Source organism: Acinonyx jubatus, chromosome B1 (genome assembly GCF_027475565.1).
Source record: "Acinonyx jubatus isolate Ajub_Pintada_27869175 chromosome B1, VMU_Ajub_asm_v1.0, whole genome shotgun sequence".
NCBI lineage: Eukaryota > Metazoa > Chordata > Mammalia > Carnivora > Felidae > Acinonyx > Acinonyx jubatus.
Window position 1 is genome coordinate 159,986,339 of NC_069382.1, and position 5,968 is coordinate 159,992,306.

Consider the following 5,968-nt stretch of genomic DNA (forward strand, 5'->3'; position numbering starts at 1 on the left):
GATGGGAATGATAATAAAAATAAAATCCAGCTTCTCGCCGAATGCCGCCAGCACAGCATTTCATGGAGATTGGCCAGGGTGGCCTATGTCTCCCTTGGGCCTCACGCTGGGAAGCTGTTCATGATCGTAGATGTTATTGACCAGAACAGGGCTTTGGCTGATGGACCTTTGTGTCAGGTGAGGAGACAGGCTGTGCCTTTCAAGTGCATGCCGCTCACTGACTGTGTCGTCAAGTTCCCTCACAGTGCCTGCCAGAAGTATGTCTGACAAGCCTGGCAGAAGGCAGATATCAAACAGGGGCAGTCACGAGATGGGCCAAGAAAATTGAAACCAGAGAAAGGAAAGCCAAGATGACAGATTCTGATCATTACAAAGTCATGAAGGCAAAGAAAATGAGGAACAGAATAACCAAGCTTGAAGTTAGGAAGCTACAAAAAGCAACTCTCCTGAAAGCTTCTCCCCAAAAAAGCAGTTGCTGCTAAGGGTGCGGCTTCAGCAGCTGCTGCAGGGGTGCCAGCAAAAAAGATGGCTGCTGTGGGCAAGAAGGTTCCAGCCTAGAATGTTCCTGTCCTGAACGCTGCAGGCCAGAAGGCAGTGCCTCCAAAGGCTCTGAAGGGTCAGAAAGCACCTGTTCCGAAGGCATCTGGCAAGAAAGCATAAAAGCGTAAGAGGCTATTATAAATAAGTAATAATAAACGCTCTTTTTGACAAATAATAAACTATCTCACTGGGTTTTTGTGAGATAGTATGAGCTTTGCACACAAAGTGTCAGAAAATGCCTGACATATAGAAGAATAATTTATAAATGTTAGTTTCATTATTACTTTAAGCTGGGGTCTCAGATAAGGTTTTGTGGAGGAAGAAAAATTTAAGCTGAGGTCCAAAGGACAAAAAGGATCCAGCCTTATGGAGATGGGGGCCAGGAAGAGTATTCCAGGCAGAGGAAACAGCTGGTATAAAGATTCAAGTGGGACAGTTCAGCCACTGAAACTAGGTAGGAGAAGGTAGAGTGGTCATGTGCTGTGTCAGCCTGACTAGGGGTTGTGACTTTCATTTAAGTGCTTCAGAAAAGCAATGATCCTTTAAAAAGGGTCGCTCAGGGGCCACCTGGGTGGCCCAGTCAGTTGAGCACCCAACTTCAGCTCAGGTCATGATCTCAGGGTTTGTGAGTTCGAGCCCCGCATCAGGCTCTCTGCTGTTGGCGCAGAGCCGGCTTTGGATCCTCTGTCTCCCTCTCTCTCTCCACCTCTCCCCCACTGGTGCATGCACTCTGTCTCAAAAATAAATAGACATTTAAAAAATAACAAAATAAAAAAAATTAAAAGGATTACCCAGCCTGTCTTGCCGAGAAAGGAGGCAGCAGAGACACCAGCTGGAGGAAGGGTTATTTCAGAGGCCGAGGTAAGAGATTCTATAGCCAGGATTGTAGAAGTGGAGATAAAGAGAAGTGAGGGATTAACTTTGTGTCAAACTTGATTTTCAAACCTCCCGTTCTGCTATTGTGCTTTTCTTTTTCCATTTTATAGATATTTAAAGTTGTAATAGATATTCAGATATTCCAGCCCTTTCTGTTGAGTTCTTCAAAGCAGAGAGAAATGGACTTTTCTTCCACAGATGTGTTTCAAAAATTGTCTACTAAGAATTCTCCATAAATTTAAGATTTTATATTTAATTTCTTACTATAGGCTATTTGTTTTCAAATTTTGAATCAGTTATCAAAATATATTCATTAGTTTTCCTTACCTTTGTGATTTTGAAAAATCTTATACAACCAGGTTTTCTGTTTCTCTTTTAAATTGGAGCTGTGATGGGACACCTGGGTGGCTCAGTCCATTAAGCGTCTGACTTCAGCTCAGGTCATGATCTCGTGGTCCATGGGTTCGAGCCCAGCATCGGGCTCTGTGCTGAGCACTCAGAGCCTTGAACCTGCTTCGGATTCTGGGTCTCCTTCTGTCTCTGCCCCTCCTCCATTTGTGCTCTCTCTCTCTCTCAAAAGTAAATAAACATTAAAAATAATATTACAAAAATAAATAAGTAAATAAATAAATAAATAAACTTTTAAAAAGTTTAAATTGGAGTTGCATCTCTTTCTGGATTCTTTTTCACTGAAGCAGACTTCTGCTATACCACTGCTATTCTGAAATGGCTCCATAATAGGTTGTAAAAGCTGATAATAGCCCTCCGCTCCTCTGGGCATTCTTTTATATTCTAATCCATGTGAATTAAAAAATAAATTTTCGGGGCGCCTGGGTGGCTCAGTCGGTTAAGCGGCCGACTTCGGCTCAGGTCATGATCTCGCGGTCCGTGAGTTCGAGCCCCACATCAGGCTCTGTGCTGACAGCTCACAGCCTGGAACCTGTTTCAGATTCTGTGTCTCCCTCTCTCTGACCCTCCCACATTCATGCTCTGTCTCTCTCTGTCTCAAAAATAAATAAACGTTAAAAAAAATTTAATAAAAAAAATAAATAAATTAAAAAAAAAATAAAATAAATAAATTTTCTCTTTATATTTAGCATTCTCTATATATTCAATTGGGCTTGCAGGAAATTAAAAATTGCATAATTTATACACATTATGCAGTGATAAATTCAAGAGGGAAAACAGACATAAAAATATTTAGTATCAAGTTTCAGAACCTATTTCTTACATACCTGGTCATCCGATGTTTATTTATTTTCTGTCCCCCTCCATCCTTTATTCCTGTAAACTCACTCTATTTAAGAATATGCTGTGTGGAGCACCTGGCGGCTCAGCTGGTTAAGCATCGGACTTGATCTCCACTCAGGTCATGATCTCATGGCTCATGGGAACAATTCTGCCTCCCTCAAGCTCTGCGCTGACAGCACGCTGCCTGCTTGGGATTCTCCCTCTCCCTCTCTCTCTGCCCCTCCCCTGCTTGTGCTCCTGTTCGCGCTCTCGCTCTCTCTCAAAAAAAAAAAAAAAAAAAAAGTTACAGGTCTCCATCTATTCAATTCCTTTTTCAAAAGACTCCCAGTAATAAAGTTAAAAGCTAACACTGAAAGGATACTTACTATGTAGCAGGGACTGTTTTAAGCACTCTACATTTTCAACTTGTAATTTTCCCAGCTCTGTGAGGGAGGCACTATTATTATCTCAATGTTACAGATAGATAAACTAAAGCACAGAGAGGTTAAGTAAATTCCCAGTTTCTACAGCCACTAAGGGTGGCAGCCTGGTTTATAGGCCAATCTCTGAGGCACTCCCCAATATGGTTTATAACTACACGAATATATACTACATCTTTTGTTGTTTGAAGTATTTTATATTTTTGTGACTGTTATAGATTAGATCTCTTATTGGTCTCTTACTGGTCATACAAGGATCCTATTGACTTTTATCTTTTTTTTATTGCCATTTACCTATTTTTATATCTCCAGGATATTTTCCAGCTGACTCCTTTGGATTTTCTAGGAATATCACCTACATCACATATGAATAATGGTGCTTTTCTCTTTTCATGTTTCATTATATTAACACGGAATTTCCAAAGCAATATTGAATCATTGTGTCAGTGGGAATACACCTTGTGTCCTGAAGTTAAAGAGGATGTGTCTAGGGTTTCATTATTGGATCAAATTGCGTGTTTTTAAAACATATTTGAATATATTCATCTTGTCTCCGATAGGAGCAAACATTCCTTTAATAATGATAGGTAGATCTGAGATTTCCCTCCCAATTAATTATTAATTGAAAGTAGGCTCCACGCCCAACGTGGGGATTGAACTCATAACCCTGAGATCAAGAGTTGCGTGCTCTACTGACTGAGCCAGCCAGGCGCCCTTCACACTTAAATTACAAAGTGAAGTGCTTTGGCTTAGCAGATCCTGAAAATACAAAAATGAAGTTAATTCAGCTAAATTGGATTTGAAGGTCTAGGAAAGCCTAAGTATGATTTAGAGATTATAGGGAAGGAAAACGAGCTTGAGGTGAAACTATGTTTACCAATACACTGTTCAGGGCACTGGTTCTCAAGCTTGGCTGCACATTAGAATCAACTGGTAAGATTTACACAAGATACTGATTCCTGGGTCCCATTTCCAGGTAATCTGATATCAGTCTGGAGTGCAGTATGGGCATTGGGAATTCTGTTTTTTAATTTTTTTTTTTTTTTACATTTATTCATTTTTGAGAGACAGAGACAGAGCACAAGCAGGGGAGGGGCAAAGAGAGAGGGAGACACAGAATCCGAAGCGGGCTCCAGGCTCCGAGTTGTCCGCACAGAGCCCGACGCGGGGCTCAAACTCACAAACTGCGAGATCATGACCTGAGCCGAAGTCGGATGCACAACCGACTGAGAATGAGGAATTTTTTAAAACATCCCAGGTGCTTCTAATGGGTGGCCAAGTTTATAACCACAAATTTAGGGGAGACTTTAAACCTGTTTCTCCCACTGTGCAATTTCTGGTTATTGGGGTTTTGTAGGCTCCTACTAAAACACATCAGTGTGTACAGCAATTTTCATAGCAGTGTTATTCACAATAGTGAGAAGATGGAAACAACCCAGTGTCCACTGATGGATGTGAATGGATGAAGAAAAAGTGGTGTGTACATCCTGCGGGAGGTTATTCAACATTAAAAAGGAATAAAATCTGCTAGATAGATACTACCGCATGTATGGACCCGGAAGACATCATGCTGAGTGAAATAAGTCAGAGGACAAGTACCGTAGGATTCCACTTGTATGAAGTTCCTAGAATAGATTCATAGAGACGGAAAGTAGAACAGAGATTACCAGGGACTGGGAGGAGAGTGGATGGGGAGTTATTCTTTAACGGGTTCAGAGTTTCAGCTGGGGAAGATGAAAAATTTCTGGGAGCAGATAGTAATGATGGTTGGACAACATTGTGAAAGTTCCCAATGCCACTGAATGATACGCTGAAAATGGTAAAAAGTGGTAAAATTTTGTGTTATGTATATATTCCAACAATAAAATAATTCAAGCAAAAAGAGTTGCCAGTGGTGGGATATGAGCCACCTTTTCCAACTAGGTTTAGAGTGTTAATGTTAAGGAGTATAATTCAAGGTGGTTTAGTAATTGGCTTAATAGAGTTTGTCTGGTGGTACTTCCCCACCCCGCCCCCCCACCCTCCACACACATCATTTTCAAAGAAGTTTGCCCCTTACTTTCTTAACAGTTGGCTGTCATAAAACCTTCCCACGCGTGCAGACAGGTGGAGGCATGATGCTGAAACCGGAGGCACAGCACTGGGTGGCCTATTGTGTGGGACCTTTTGAAGCAAAGATCAGAGGCTCCCGCCTGGACTGCACATGGACCAAACAAAACCGAGACATCAAAATCACCATTTTTATTAAGTGAGACGTTTATCAAGAGGGGTATCATTTGTATCTGACTTGATAATGCTTTTAGTGTTCCAAAGAGAAAGATGAATTGAATGGAAGCATCTCTGATTGCTGTCAATTTTCATGAGGTAAACGAGGCCATTTAGAAATGGCCTCGACTGAAAGAAACGGATCACAATATCAGAGACAGGTTTTGATTGACAGTAGTTGTGATGATGTGCTTCAACAGAAGATACGTGAGCTTTCTTGGCTTGGTTTTCCTATGCAAAAGAATCACATCCCAAACCTATGTTGGATACAAGTAGCAAATCACTAATATCTAGAATTTCTAAATTTTGAAAGATGGGGTGTCTAGATCTATCATAGATACTTCCTCACCAAGCAGAGGATTCTAGAACTGCACTGTCCAGCAGCGTGCTCCTGAAACGTGGCTAGTGCCACTGTGTGTATGAATTTCCTACAACTGCTGTAAGAAAATACCACACACGCAAGGGCTTAAAACAATGCATGTTTATTGTCTTACAGTTTGAAATCAGTTTCACGGGCTAACACTAAGCTGTCTGCAGGGCACACGTCTTTTGTTGGCTCTAGGGCAAAACCCATTTCTTTGCCTTTTCCAGCTTCCAAAGCTTCCTTCCCTGCAGTC

The 5,968-nt window shown here is 41.3% G+C and overlaps 1 pseudogene; it reads left to right on the forward strand.

The window, feature by feature from the left end:
- Window positions 1-904, forward strand: LOC106983992 (60S ribosomal protein L14-like; annotated as a pseudogene).
- The last annotated feature ends 5,064 nt before the right edge of the window (window positions 905-5,968 follow it).